Source organism: Scyliorhinus torazame, chromosome 3 (genome assembly GCF_047496885.1).
Source record: "Scyliorhinus torazame isolate Kashiwa2021f chromosome 3, sScyTor2.1, whole genome shotgun sequence".
NCBI lineage: Eukaryota > Metazoa > Chordata > Chondrichthyes > Carcharhiniformes > Scyliorhinidae > Scyliorhinus > Scyliorhinus torazame.
The window spans coordinates 277,672,455-277,689,202 of NC_092709.1; the positions used below are offsets into that span (position 1 = coordinate 277,672,455).

General features: G+C 48.4%; 1 protein-coding gene across 9 annotated transcripts in view; it reads right to left on the minus strand.

Moving 5' to 3' along the window:
• Positions 1-16,748, minus strand: part of arid3c (AT rich interactive domain 3C (BRIGHT-like)) — a 709,278-nt gene that overhangs the window by 603,443 nt on the left and 89,087 nt on the right. The gene's annotated exons all lie outside the window — the stretch shown is intronic.

The following is a 16,748-nucleotide window of genomic DNA, read 5'->3' on the forward strand; positions in this document are numbered from 1 at the left end:
CACATCCCGGAACCACCTGCAGCCAGAGGATCCACATCCCGGAACCACCTGCAGCCGGAGAATCCACATCCCGGAACCACCTGCAGCCGGAGGATCCACATCCCAGATCCACCTGCAGCCGGAGGATCCATATCCCAGATCCACCTGCAGCCGGAGGATCCACATCCCGGAACCACCTGCAGCCGGAGGATCGACATCCAGAACCACCTGCAGCCGGATTTTCCACATCCCGGATCCACCTGCAGCCGGAGGATCCACATCCCGGATCCACCTGCAGCCGGAGGATCCACATCCCGAAACCACCTGCAGCCGGAGGATCCACATCCCGGAACCTCCTGCAGCCGGAGGATCCACATCCCGGAACCTCCTGCAGCCGGAGGATCCACATCCCGGAACCACCTGCAGCCGGAGGATCCACATCCCGGAACCACCTGCAGCCGGAGGATCCACATCCCGGAACCACCTGCAGCCGGAGGATCCACATCCCGGAACCACCTGCAGCCGGAGGATCCACATCCCGGAACCACCTGCAGCCGGAGGATCCACATCCCGGAACCTCCTGCAGCCGGAGGATCCACATCCCGGAACCTCCTGCAGCCGGAGGATCCACATCCCGGAACCTCCTGCAGCCGGAGGATCCACATCCCGGAACCACCTGCAGCCGGAGGATCCACATCCCGGAACCACCTGCAGCCGGAGGATCCACATCCCGGAACCACCTGCAGCCGGAGGATCCACATCCCGGAACCACCTGCAGCCGGAGGATCCACATCCCGGAACCACCTGCAGCCGGAGGATCCACATCCCGGAACCTCCTGCAGCCGGAGGATCCACATCCCGGAACTTCCTGCAGCCGGAGGATCCACATCCCGGAACCACCTGCAGCCGGAGGATCCACATCCCAGATCCACCTGCAGCCGGAGAATCCACATCCCGGAACCACCTGTAGCCGGAGGATCCATATCCCGGCACCACCTGCAGCCGGAGGATCCACATCCCGGATCCACCTGCAGCCAGAGGATCCACATCCAGAACCACCTGCAGCCGGAGGATCCACATCCCAGATCCACCTGCAGCCGGAGAATCCACATCCCGGAACCACCTGTAGCCGGAGGATCCACATCCCGGCACCACCTGCAGCCGGAGGATCCACATCCCGGATCCACCTGCAGCCAGAGGATCCACATCCCGGAACCTCCTGCAGCCGGAGGATCCACATCCCGGAACCACCTGCAGCCGGAGAATCCACATCCCGGAACCACCTGCAGCCGGAGAATCCACATCCCGGAACCACCTGCAGCCGGAGGATCCACATGATCGAAGCTCCAGCCACAGACTGCGGCACGTGAACTTCCAGCGTCCAAGTATGTGTTCCAGACTGGCGTCAGTGGGGTTAATTCCCAACAATGGGATGGACAAGAGCTTCCCGACTGTCTGGCAGGATTCACCCTTATCCCACCATGACGGTCGGGCGGGACCGTAAGATACAGCTGTCGATCCCACTGTCGGGAACACGAGTTTACACTTCCCACAGGATTGTCCGCCCACCACCTTTCCCGCCAGGAGTGAGGGATCGATTCACCCCGCCGTCTGATCGTTTGAACTCAGACAGCATCTGGTCAATCGCCCAACTATTTTACCCTTTAAATATGAATCAGAATATCAATACCTCATTTACCTTGCAAAAGTGGCAGAGGAGAAGTGGCAGTTTCTCACATGGTGTAATGCTCCTTAGCTAGTCTTTAATGAGTGGTTGCGGGCGGGCTGCTCTCAGGAGATCGGAAAACATACTGGCTTCAAATCAGGGGGAGAAGATAAAAGTTTTTTTTTAAGTACGGAACATTGGCAGACATTGCACAATCAAAGGTGGGTCAGCAACTCAAAAATATCTTCCAATAATTTCTGGGTGTGCCAAAATCACATTTGCACTGTTAATTCTGGGCTAATAGGCTGGCCAGCCAGATTAAGGCTCGGGCAGCATGCCAGGCAGACAGGTTGTTAAACAAAACACCAGCCCTGTAATCTTTAAAACCACATGGCAAGTAAAGTGAGATACAAGCACTGGATAGATGCCAATGGATTGACTGGCTGACTGGATCTAGTCCAGTAAAGTGTGCTTCTGCTGTACACAACTAAGGATTCGCCCACTCTACTACTATCCATCTGGCCTGGTTGTGTCAAACTTATTGTTGCAGATAAAGACTGGGCGTTCTAAACCCCCCCACCCACCCCCCCGCCAAAAAAAATGCATGGGGATTGTGATGTGCAGTTAGCCCTTGCCTGTTGATTGTGAGGCAGACACGCCTGCCAAATCTGTGCTGTTTGCTTGTTTTAATTACCTAAGCATCCCGCCAGCAACATGAACTACACTGCAGGTCAGCTGGAAGCATCAGCAAGGAACCAGCTGAGTGAATGGCCTAACACTGCTTAAAGCTAGCCTGCGCCACTTAAAGGGAAGATGCACCATGGCAGGAGCAGGTGTGGCTTGTCACACATGCAGTAACCCTGACATTGAAGAATGTCAAAACGTAAGAGCAGTTCTCAGGTGTTGCATTGGAGACATTGGTAGAGAAGATGGAAAGGAGGAGGCACGTCCTGGACCCTGTAAATGTAAAGTGAGGGAGGGGAGACTCAATTGCTCAGCAGGCAATGGAAATGTAAAGCCATGATTCATAGAATTATAGAATCATGGAATTAACAGTGCAGAAGGAGGCCATTTGGCCCATTGAGTCTGCACCGGCCCTTGGAAAGAGCACCCTACACAAGCCCACACCTCCACCCTAACCCCGTAACCAGTAACCCCACCCCATCTTTTTGGACACTAAGAGCAATTTATCATGGCCAATCCACCTAACCTGCACATCTTTGGACTGTGGGAGGAAACCGGAGCAACCGAAGGAAACCCACGCACACACGGGGAGAACGTGCAGACTCCACACAGATAGTGGCCCAAGCCGGAATCGAACCTGGGACACTAGAGCTGTGCAGCAACTGTGCTAACCACTATTATACCACAGTGATAGCCACTGTGATAGCCACTGTGCTACCGTGCTGCCCACATGAATGTCAAGGCAAGAAGTCAAGCCCAGAGGACCTTAAAACAGGGCCACATGAAGTTCAGTGTTTTCACAAAGGTAGTCAAAGTCAGTGAATGCATCTTAAAATGCCACACCCTGCCAGCTCTATTAGTCTCAGACGCTGCTCACTCCCATTGCTCACCTCATAAACATCTCTATCAATCAGGACTCACAGGGCGGGACCAGATGGGGAAGCATATTCCCCGCATCCTCCAAATAAAATATCAGTCGAGAGCCCACCCACCAAAACGGACTGCCCTGCAGCGGTTTTACAATTGGTGGGTTGTTAATTGGCTCAGAGAAAGACTTCCTTCGTCTGGAGAGTAAGTCCCATCTTAGGTAGTTGATGGAGGCTGGACTTCAGGTAAGTCTGGGGTATCAACAAGGCCAAGCTGGTAGATCACAGTCAGGAGGGAGGGGGAGGGGGCGGTAGTGAGGTGGGCTGGGCGGCTGTGATAAAGTGACTAGAGGGGGAGGGTTAAAGGAGTGGTATAACCTTGGAGGCATGCCTCTGATGGGAATCCAACACCATCTGGGCATCCTGACCGGTGTAGACCTCCCCATTCCGCAGATAGTGATGAGAGTGGGATGAGGCACTTTTATGGCCATTAATTGGCTACTTAAGGGACTCACCAACCCAAGAGTAGGCTGACCGACCACCATCGCCACTGGCCCCCTATAAAATGGGAGCCAGGTTGGGGTAAGCGTGAAGGCGCCAGGCAGGCGAAGCCCCACATTTTAGATTTTTAAAATCAGTCATGCTGATTAAATTGGCTTTGGCACCAGTATCCAACTTCAATTGGACCACTGTGCCGTTCACTTCAAGTGATAAGTCCTACATTTTATGAGACCCATTGCAGTTAATGTCAATCATGTTGTTAAGGAAACAGGTGGTGTATATTCAAGCACATATACATAGGGGATAACTGGGACACTGGACACGGATGGGGAGTGTTGACACTAAACAAAATCAATAAAAAGGCTTAGCAAGGAAAGGCTGTGTCTCAGTTTTGAGTTTACTAACTGGTCAGGATCCTGTTGATATCATCATCATCCCCTTCTGAACCCGTCTTCAAACATCTTGGTGAAGGGAGGTAGGGGTGACAAATCCAGCCTATATCTTACATTTAAACGGTCCACTGGCAGCACTGCTGGAAACCTCACACCCACATCTTACACCTGGGACATTCTGCCAACTATTCAACCATGACAGCTACATAAGCCAAACAAATTTCACCATACTCATCAGCACACTTCTCTGACTCGAGCAGGATGTAATGGTGCAGACAAGAGGCAGCAGGGGAATGCCTGAGCGCTCCAACTCCAATAACAGAAATGGTGCTGCCATTTGGCAAAAGGACATTGCTGAGGATGTAGCCAGTGGCAGGGATGAAATCATTAAAGATGATGGCATCATTGTACCTAATTCTCACATCCCACTTTTTCTTCATTTCACGCACTCTTCTGATTTACATCCTGCAAATGGTATAAACATTTACCTCTTGACTTCCCTCTCTCTCTACACCAACATTTCACCCTTGATTCCTTCTTCTTTTGGGTACCGAAGAAGTGCAACCTTGCCAAACAGTGGAGGCACAGAAGAAGACAATGATAATGAAGATGCACCGTAACTGGGTATCACATCCACAGATACTGCCCTAAATTCAAGAACAGCATAGGGGCGCGATCTACACATGATGCTACACTAGACAAGGCAGGAAGCAAGTATAACACAGGTTCCAGCTTGTTGGAGGGTAGATCGTACACAAGTTCCATTACAAAAGACTCAAATTAGCTCTTCAATGGGACAGCCTCCAGATGAACACTGATGGCTATGCACAATTACATTTTAGTGCATTGGGAAGCCTGCCAGAAAGTCTGCAGTCAATGAGTATGGTGGAGTCTGGCACCAGGTTGGCACAGGGCTTTGCACAATGCTTGGAGCCAATACCTCTCAGATTTCTTTTTTGTTCTTTTCAATGCAAAGCACGTTTTAAAATAATTTGGACAGTCATAGAATCCCTACAGTGCAGGAGGTCATTCAGCCCATTGAGTTTGTGCCGAACCTCTGAAAGGTCATCCTACCTAGGCCTGGTCCCCCGCCCTATCCCCATAACCCTGCCTAACCTTTAGACACTAAGGGGCAATTTAGCATAGACAATCCTACTAACCTGCACATTTTTGGACTGTGGGAGGATACCAGAGCCCCAGAGGAAACCCACGCAGACCCGAGGAGAACGTACAAACTCCACACAGACACCCAAGGCCAGAATTGAACCCAGGGTCCTGGTGCTGTGAGGCAGCTGTACTAACCACTGTGCTACCATGCACATGATATGTCTTAAAGCGTAGGCAGCATCTTCCTGATTGTTGCATGACTGCAATTGCGAAGGTTGCTGTCAGGCCTTCTAGAGCAACAGCTGGAGGAGGTTGTCCTCCAAGGTCATCTGCAGTCTACAACACTGAAAGTCTAGCCTTCCACTAATGGCTAGTGGCTGCAGTCACTGGAACAGGGTTTCATGGGAGCACTTGGACAGGCAAAAGCTAGCTGGCGGGGCGGAAATTCGTCCGGCGCCGACCTAGCCCCTTAAGGTTGGGGCTCGGCCCCCAAAGATGCGGAGCATTCCGCACCTTTGGGGCGGCGCGATGTCCGACTGATTTGCGCCATTTTGGGCACCAGTCGGCGGACATCGCGCCGTTTCCAGAGAATTTCGCCCAAGATGTGGGATTGTCGGTGTATGCCAACTCACACAGCATTAACCTGCTCAGTTTGGATTCTGCCAGGGCCACTTGGCTCCTGATTTCATCAAATCCTTGGGCCAATCGTAGACAAAAGAGCTGAACTGAAGAAGTGAGGTGAAAGCGACTGCCCTTGATGTCAAGGTAACATCTGAATGAGTATGGCATCAAGGAGCCCTGGCAAAATTGGAGTCAATGTGAATCAACGGGGAACTCTCCACTATTTGGAGTCATACCTAGCACCAAGGAAGATGGACAACCGTCATCTCAGTCACAGGAGAACACCGCAGGAGTTCATCAGGGTAGTTAGTTCCCTAGGCCCAACAATCAATGACCTTTCTTCCATTTTAAATGTTTGCTGAAGAAATGTTCAGCAATATTCGTCATTCCTCAGATACTGAAGCAGTCCATGCGAATATGCAGCAATATCAGGTCAACATTTTAGTTCGCACTTATAAGTCACAAGTAACATTCACACCACATATGTGACAGACAATGATAATCTTCAACAAAAGAGAATCGAGCCATCTATGCTCGACATTCATAGCAATACCATTGCTGAATCCCCACTATCAACATCCTGTGGATGAACCAAAACTGAACGGAAGCAGCCATATCAATACTGTGGCTACAAAAGCAGGTCAGAGCCTGAGGGTCCTGAGGCAAATAACCCACCTCCAGATCCTCCCACGCAAACAAAATCCTGTCTGCCATCTATTGAATGCACAGGTCAGGAGTGTGAAGGCATACTCTCTCCACTTGCAAGGATGAGTGCAGCTCCAACAAAACTCAAGGAGCCATCAGCTTAAACAGCAGGGTGGCACAGTGGTTAATACTGCTGTCTCACAGTGCCAGGTTCAATTCTGGCCTTAGGTGACTGTCTGTTGGAGTTTGCACGTTCTCCCCGTGTCTGCATGGATTTCCTCTGGGTGCTCTGGTTTCCTCCCACAGCCCAAGTATCTGCAGGTGGATTGGCCTTGCTAAATTGCCCCTTAGTGTCCAATGTTGTGCAGGTTGTGCAATTTGGGTGAATTGACCATTACGGGGATAGGGCGGGGGTGAGGGCCTAGGTAGAGCGCACTTTCAGATGGTTGGTGCAGACTGGATGAGCTGAATGGCCTCCTTGCGCACTGTAGTGATTCTAGGTCTCTTCCCTGTCTTCTAAACCCTCTAACACAGATGCAGTGGCATTAGTGTGTACTATATACAAGATGAAATGCAGCAGCTCATCCAAGCACCTACAAAACCATTTTCTAAACGTGGACCTCTACCCCCTAGAAAGACAAGGGCAGCAGCTGCATGGGAACACCACCCAGTCCAAGCCACACACCCATACTGACTTGGAACTAAATCGCCTTTCCTTCACTGTCATGGGATTAACCTTACTAGTGACGGCTTCCGGTGACGGCGGGCGGCAGGCGGCCGCACAAAGGAGGGTTCCAGTTCGCGAACGGCATTTTCGGGGCTTTAAGCCAGGTCCCAGGGTCCACGGACGCGGCAGAAGCAGGGAGAAGGCACGGAGGATGCACAGTGAAGACACAGGAGGGAAAAAAAACCCAAAGAAAAATGTCGAGGGTGAGCAAAAAAATGGCCGAAAAAAAACAGCTGAAGGTCCGTCGGGGAGTGGAAAGGTCACCGCGGGGTGAACAAGGAAAATGGAGGCTGGAGCACCAGGGACGGCTGCACTGCTTACGGCTGAAGAAATAACTAAGGTGATGGCTGCGGAATTTGAAAAGCAGTTGGCGCAGATTGCGAAATGCATGGAGATGGTGAGGAAGGAGATGAGGGAGGTTTTGAGTGTGCTGGTGGAGGAGGCGGTTTCCCCGGTGAGGACGGAGGTGGCGAGCGCAGTGGCAGAGGTGCGAGAGCAAGAGGAGGTGCTGAAGGAAGTGGAGGAGACGTTATTGCAGCACGGTGATCAACTTGCCTCAATGGGGAAAGAGATGCGGAAGGTGATGGACACTAACAAGGATCTGCGAGGAAAAATTGAAGACCTGGAAAACAGATGCAGGCGACAGAATTTGAGGATTGTGGGGCTGCCCGAAGGAGTTGAAGGACCGAAGCCGACTGAGTATTTTGCCGCGATGCTGGCAAAACTATTGGGGGAGGGGGAGGATCCCTCCCGATATGAACTGGATCGGGCTCATTGGTCGTGGAGGCCTGTACCAAAGGCGAGTGAGCCGCCAAGGGCAGTGACTCTGTGCTTCCGTAGGTACTGTGTGAAGGAGAAGGTCCTGAGCTGGGCCAAGCAGAAGCGGGTGGTGCAGTGGGCTGGAGCTGGTATACGTGTATACCAGGACTTTACGGTGGAGCTGGCAAGGAGGCGGGCTGCCTTCAACTGGGTGAAGAGGGCACTGTATATTAGCAAGGTGCGGTGCGGCATTGTATATCCAGCGAAGCTGAGAGTGACTTACAAGGTCAGGGACATTTATTTTGGAACGGCGGAAGCAGCGGAGGAGTTTGCGAAAGCAGAAGGACTGTGGCAGAACTGACAAATTGAGGAATGGCCATGTGCCGATGTAACCTCATGACTGTATTTTCTTCTTTTTTGTATCACTGCGCGCGGGTGTAGAGACTAAAGGAGCCAATGTGGTATATATGTGGACAAGGGAAGGGACGGGACTTTCACTCGAAATGAGGGTTCTTTGGGGTGTAGGTGGATATGCGGGGTTTGTGTGCTAAAAGGGGATCTTTAGGCTTTCCTGGGGCCGGGCAAGTGGGAAAGGGACCCGGGCGGGGGCCTCCACGCTGGCCGGTGTGTGCCGGCCAGTGAACGGGAGTGAGGTGGGGGAGGGGCTGCGGCCATCAGAGCCTGGCAGAACAGGGTCCGAGTGGTCTAGCCGGGGTGGAAAGTTGGGGGGAAGGAACCGAGGTTGGGAGGAGGAATTTTACAAGAGGCAGTGGACGGGAGGAGCTGGAGACCTGGAGGGGTGGGGGGGGGGGGGGGGGGGGGGTGCTGGTGGGGGGAGCTGTGTAAAATTAAGGGTGACTACGGGTAATCCCTGATTCCTGATTCCTTTTTGTCATTTGTTTATGTAAACATGCGGGTTGAGGTTTGGGGGTTGGTGGGTAGATGGGATTGTTGTTATTATGGGGACTGACATATCTTGCTGATTATAGTTTATTGTTGATGGATGTAAATGTGGGAGAAAATGTGAAAAAGGAGAATACATTTTTTTTAAAAAAAACTTTACTAGTGACGGTTGTGTAGTGGTAATGGTCTCAAACTAGTATTACTTTGGGGATTATGGCTTCAAATGCCATGAAGGCAGTTGGTGGAATTTAAAATAAATTCAATTTAAGAAAATATGGCATTTAAATCTAGTCTCAGTAATGGTGAATACAAAACTATCATTGATCTTTGTGAAAGAAATCTGGTTCAGTAATATCCTACATGGCTGGAAATCTGCCCTCTTTACCTACTTTGGCTTACAATTGACTCCAGACCAGACTCCTGACTGTTCTCAAAGACAAAGATTGAAAGTTTGAGAAGTAATAATTGACCTAACATCAATTGCCATTTGTGGAAGAAATTTCTAGTATTCTTCATGAACAGAGGTTTTGCTTATTTTCACTCGTAAGATCTGACTCTACGTTTTAGTCCATGCCCTCCAGCCCTTGATTTCCCAACAAGCAGGTGGAATTTTCCCCCAAAATGGCAGTGTATCAGGTTCAGTCATAAACCTGGTGGCCAAAGAAACAGGTAGCTTCCCCGAAGAGATCTTCCCACACTTGGCCATTTTTATGAAGAGAGGCATGTTTTGCGCTGCCATTGGGATGGGCAGGATCCAATCGTGCTGGCAAGCCCAGCTTCACAGAGATCGGGCCGCACAAACCCAAAGTGAAATTTTCCCCCACCCGGAACATCGATCGCCGGCTTGATCTGTCCTCCCCCCACTCTCTCCCCTTCCCCTCATCGCCGACCATTGATTGCCAGCATAACAGCCCTCCCAAGGGGTGGCCTTTCATGACCCGCCCCCTTCATGACCCGCTCCCTCACATGCCCCGCCCCATTCATGCCTCCCTCAGGCCCTGCCCACATCGTGTCCCGGTCATTCCATCCCCCGCCCCTTGGCACTGCTCTATGTCACCCTGTCAGTGCCAACCTTACAATGCCCCAGTTTTTTGGTTAGTGAAAATTGCAATTTAAAACAAATTATTTCTTTCCGAAATATTTCAGGGTTTGAGAGCGACAGCCAGAAGATCGCTAAAGCTGACAGTTAGAAATGCAGTTGCCACTCTCCTATGCCCACAGCTATATTCTGTTTCCACATCTGGCTCCCAGCACAAGGCTCCACCAGGGGCATCAATTTATGCTGAGAGTAAAGGTCCTGGTGCAGGAAATTTAAATTATTCCCTGGAAAGGTCCTGCTTCTTTGGCATCCACAAGAAGAAAGTTGAGACTCTTATGTGATTCCCCTTTCATCTCTGAAGGACACCAAAATCCAGACATTGGAAAGACAGTTAAATTCCCTGTCACACATGTCACAGGTGACCCATCCCACGCTCTGGTGTCAGTTGTGGCTCATTTGGTGGCACTCTTATTTCTGAGTCATAAGGAGCTGGATTCTTCACCCCGCCACACCGCTTTTCAGCCTTGACCTGCCGGTGGGATTCTCCGTTACACCGGCCGGTCAATGGGGTTTCCACACTTTGCCATTTTTTTCAAGAGAGGTATGTATTGTGCTGCCATTGGGATGGGCGGGGTCCAATCACACTGGCAAGCTGTTGCTAACTTTTGGTTGGTTCAATTTTCGTAATTTGCTCTGTTTGTTTAACCTTTGCTCTAGAGTCGCCAGGTATCTTTATGATACCACCACAAGGTTCAAGTTCAAGTAATGATCAATAACTCAACACACCAATTAGTAAGATTCAAATCAAAACACATTTATTATACACAGTAAATCACTACTCATGCATAAACTCTACTTTCTAGACTATTCCTATCATGAAAAAGACCTATACTTAGCTTCGGAATTGGCCCACCAGGTCAGAGGAACAAATGGCCTTTCGTTCAGGTCCTGAGTCTGCAGGATTCAAAAGCTGGTATGGACTTGTAGCTAGGAGCGCCTATCTCGTAGCGAGCGTTGACTGGAGACTTACTTGGTTGACGCGGCAGCTTAGACAGGTCACTCTCACGGGTTGATTCAAGTTGCTGAGTGACCCTGCCATAGAAGGACGATTTGAACTTGGGGGCTTTACTTTATAGTCCCCCGGGGCTTCCCGCCCTTCGGGGCGGACCCCGTACCTGGTTCTAAGTGATTGGACTGCGTTCCGATCATTTGGATCGATTTCTCCAATACTAGAGTTGTTCCCTGATCGCTGGGCGGTCCCTAAATGTCTGTTGGCCTTCCTTTGTCTTGGCTCCTGCTGGCGCCGAGGAGCCTGGCTTGGATTTATTCACCTTAAGTGTTGCAATTGTGCCTTGGATCGCTCATTACTATGCAGATGGCTGCTGGTTTCAGTGCTGTCTGATTTTTACAAGTTTCAATACACATGATTTCTGCACTTGCTCGTTTTTGCCTGTGTTGGCTGAATTTTCCTTTAGTCTTTGCGGTACTCCATTTTAAGTCGGGAAGTGGCCAACCCAGGTGGCTACAAAGCCCAGCTTCACAGAGATCAGGGCGCCGGCAAATCGGAGAATCACGCTGGTAGAGAATCCCGCCCAAGGTTCTGGTTTCAAGTCCCACTCCAGGATTTGAGCACAAAAATCAAGACTGATAGTGTCAAACCGAGGAAGCAGTGCAATGTCGGAGGTGCCCTGTTCAGATAAGAGGCTAAACCGAGGCCCCATCTCTCTGCTTGGCCAGATGTAAAATACTTCCGTGATGCTATGTTATCCCTGGGCCAGGATTTCACGGCCCCTCCCTCCCGGTGATCTATTACTGTCCCGACAAAGTGGCCTATTGCATCCACCAGGAGGCGACACACCGTGACGGCGTCATGGAATCCTGGTCCTGGTGTCCAGGCCAATATTTACCCCTAATATCAGCATCACACAATGCAGATTATCTGTGGCATTGCTGTTTGTGGAAATTTGCTGAGCATATACTACCCCTTGCTTTTCCTACATTACAACAGTGACGACACTTGAAAAGTGCTTAATTGGTTGTAATGAGTTTTGAGGCATCCTGTGGTCATGAAAAAGATGCTATATAAATGCAAATCTTTCCTTCTCTTGATCAACGCTGATCTGTACCTAGGCACATTGGAGCAAGTTGACTTAAAGCTTCCACAAATTTCTCAACAATTTAATACTCATCTCAAATATTCAATTTTCCAGCAAAAATTACAAAAGAAGAACAGTCAAGTTTGTACATTCCACAAGAGGCAAATGTAGCTGATATTCAAACAGCAGGCCTGCTGTGCAGATGTGTGAATCAGTCTTCATTTGGTTTGACCTGAATTGACCTTAGCACGTTGAACTGGAGGCTAGATCCATCGCATGAACATTTGGACTTTTTGTTTTATGGAAGGGAGAATTCTGAGATTTCACAAGGACTCTTAGCCCGATCCAGCAAACGTAAGTCAGACTGGTCCTGATTTCCGGCCCAGACATCATGTCCATCCCCACTGTGCTGTGTGTCAAACATCAAAAAGGAAGTTTTGCTTTCAAAGTATTTACTAGAGTGAAGGGATCAAAATTAAATGCCGCAAACTCAAACGCAGCTGTTATCTATATTTCTTTAAAAATGTGGTAACAAATCCCTAATCCTTGAACAGTTTGAACACAACCCATCAACACATTTGTGAGGAATTTGCAATGGATATAGGGAATTGCTAAAGGAGAATGCTGCTTATATCCAGGCAGGATGGTTTTGTTTGCCTCAATCTCACGCTTTACGTTAAATTGTTGCACTCCATATGGCTTTGTTTACTTAGGTCCCTTGTCCACCATATGTAGCTTCAAGAGAATATATAAGCGTTTTATATATATATCAGGTTTTGCCCTGATCAGCTCTCCAATTGTGCTGCACAACTTGACATTAATCTGTAGCTGTGTCCCTTCAATTATAAGATCATTTGACTTCTTGAGTAGGTGTCTGAGCTAGCTGTCATACCACTGGACTGACCATTGCTTTCAATACACAATAGATACATTTATTTCATTTGTGGACTTCTCATCAGCCTGACAGACTTTATTAACCACAGATATGTGTGTGTGGATGTGCAAAGGATATTAGTGGCAGTTGTTAGCACATTGAACATTACAAAAGGTTAAGAAGAGCCCTTATTTGTGCTCTCTGACTTCCAGGCAAATATGAATATGAACCTTTATAAGAAAAGGGCAGTTTGCAGCATTAGGATTTCTATGATTCCAATTACTTTTTTAAACGCAGCTGCTGAAAAAAAGTAGCAATTAATTCCATTATTACCAATTCCTTCCAAAAACAGGACCTAAAATCACACCATGGATTGCTAAGTGCCTGCTATTATAGCAAAGCGAGCAATTTCAAATGTGTTTGCCAAGTGCTCAAACACTAATCTCCCACATTATCATTCCGGGATCATAGTGCAGGCTACTCCCGTGGCCCAGATAATAAATGCATTCATTATTTTGGGTGGAGTTGGGTCACACTGGACAGGAAGGTGCACCGTTTGATCCCTGGCCTGTGCTGAATTAGCTAATTTCAGTCAAGTGGTGATTGGGGCACTAAAACTGCTCTGGGCTAATAAGCTGATAATTTAGATTTGAATCCTACTCACAATCATGCTTTATATTTTTCATGGCTTCTACTTGTTGTATGTGGTTCATAGAGTTCTTTGAAGCCAGTGAAAATCACAGTTACTGACACTGCACACATCAGTGCAAAATGCTACAGAATAACTTCTCAAGTACCCTTGTTTCATGGACCCTATCCAACATGTACGTCTTATGAAATGCACGATGGAGGTTAAATTAGATCACCCATGAAAATGGGTGCCGGGATCACGAGGACAGATAACAGAGCATCTTTGTACTGCCTTTTCATATTAATAATGATGATAATGAAAATAATTTCTATGTGTAACCAGCGCAAAGCGTGCTGTTGATTGGCTACAAATGTCAGCATGAAGACCAAAATAATTATAATAATCTTTATTGGTGTCACAAGTAGGCTTACATTAACAATGCAATGAAGTTACTGTGAAAATTCCCCAGTCACCACACTCTGGTGCCTGTTCGGGTACACTGAGGGAGAATTCAGAATGTCCAAATCACCTAACAAGCATGTCTGTCAAGACATGTGCGAGGAAACCGGGGCACCCGGAGGAAACCCACGCAGACACGGGAAGAAAGTGCAGACTCCACACAGACAGTGACCCAAGCGGGAATCAAACCTGGGATCCTGGTGCTGTGAAGCAACAGTGCTAACCACTGTGCCACACAAATTGATGGTAGGTGGCATAAAAAGCCAAGCTGCCCTGCTTAATGCTAGCATATACTTCTCAAATAGTGGGTGCATTGTGGCTGGAGCATGTACTGTGCATCTTGTGTGGGCTGGGAATGAGAGAAGAATTGCTGAACATGGGAGAACAGACACCCAGTTTTTCCAACTCTGCACTGGAGGTCGTGGTGAAGGAGATGGAAAGGAGGAAAGATATCTTACATCCGTAGGAGGCTAGGAAGCCCTTTAAGACAGTGAGAACAAATAGCCATTGAGCTCAATGTCAGGAATGTAGTCCTGAGAATCTGGATGCAGTGTCACAATAAATTTAATGATTTCACAGTTACTGACACTGCACACATCTTCAACAATAAATCAGAGGCAGGGTCTGCAACTGGTGAGGCACAGGGCATAAGGTGGCTGCAGCCAGGGCAGGGTTAGAACAGCTGCCTACTTGACAAAGGGCAACATTTCACGTGCTTCTGCAGCAGAGGACTTCAGTGGGGGAGCCTGCAGTAGTAGAAGGCTGGTTGGCATGCAGAATGAAATGCTTGATGCATTGGGAAACCTGCCAGAGAGTCAAGAAGACTGGAAGAGTCCCAGCACCTAACTAGCACATGGCTTTCCGCAAAGCTTGGAACCAATTACTTCCAGCATGGAACTGTTGCTCACCAACATTTGTGGAACTGACCATGTTTGAAGGCTAATGTCTCAGCTTCCAATGCAGCAGAAGCAGAGCTCCATACCTATCAACACTGTGGGTGTACGTACACTAAATGAACTGCAGCGATTCAGAAGACAGCTCAGTATCACCTTCTGGAGAGCAATTAGAGATAAACAATAAATGCTGGCTTAGCCAGTGACACAGAAATTCCATGAATAAATAACTGAAAGAATTGCAAATGGCGTTGTTTCTGACCTAAACACATAATAACGTGCTGGTTAAAAAGGTAAATGGAATATTGTAATTTAATCCAAGAGGAATAGAATAAAAAGTAGGGATGTGTTGTCATGGTTGTACAGGGAATTGGTGTGGCTTGACAATCTCTCCTGTGAAATGTGTTAGGACATTTTATGACATTAAAGACGTGTTATAAATGCAAGTTGTTGGTGTAGCATCAGCATCAGTGACTGCCCTCATCACCACAGTCAAAGAGCAAATGCTTTCTAGCATTTAGGGAGATTATTCACCAGGGTCAAACCTGATCCTACCCTGACCCTCCGCCCCGTCCCATCAGCCACTCACCTCTCCCCAGATGTTATATGAAATAGTAAATGAGTGTAACTTAAAAGATAAAAAATATTTCATGATTTCAACTCTCTTTATTCAAACTACAACATTCAACATTCTTGTTTACAGCATTTGATTATCCAATAACCCAGGGCGCAACTTGTACTTCATTCAAATTTTCTCTGGTTTGACAGGTTACGGGTGTGAGAATATCTTTATGATATGTCATTTGGAAACAGGAACACTTCCTAATTCTGGCATCATCCAGTTTCTAAATGACAACATAAACATCTCTTACCCTTCATGATCCAGAGGCAGTGACCAGTGATAATTGCTTAAACTGCACACACATTGTATACCCACCATCAACACACACTCCCACTACCCGCACGCACACACACACAAAACACACTTACCACATGTCAGCACAAACATATAGGGCGGGACTTTCCGGCTATTTGCGCCGGTGGGATTTCGAACCGCCGACCATCACACCCACCCCCCCATCCCTGCGCTTCCACAGCAGCAACGGGAACTCCCATTGACATGCCACAGGGGCAAGGAAAATCCTGCTCATAAACTATTTAACCATCAACAAACATATGCACACACACAGGCATGCATGCATAGTCCACTACCAGCACAAATGCCTACACTTGCCTGCCATCAGAACACATACATCCACCATCAACACATATGCACTCTCCTATGATCAGAAAACACACAATACATCCGACAATAGCACACACAAAATAATCCCAAGATCAACACACACAGTACTCCCAACAGCAACACACACACAGCACTCCCAACATTAACACACGCTCACAGTACTCCTAACATCAACACTCACAGAGTACTCCCAACATCAACACTCACAGAGTACTCCCAACATCATCACACACACAGTACTCGCAACATCAACACAACACACAGTACTCGCAACATCAACACAACACACAGTACTCGCAACATCAACACAACACACAGTACTCCCAACATCATCACACACCCACAGTACTCCCAACATCATCACACACCCACAGTACTCCCAACATCAACACAACACACAGTACCCACAGTACTCCCAACATCAACACAACACACAGTACTCCCAACATCAACACTCACAGAGTACTCCCAACATCATCACACACACAGTACTCCCAACATCAACACAACACACAGTACTCCCAACATCAACACAACACACAGTACTCCCAACATCAACACTCACAGAGTACTCCCAACATCAACACAACACACAGTACCCGCAACATCAACACAACACACAGTACCCGCAACATCAACACAACACACAGTACTCCCAAC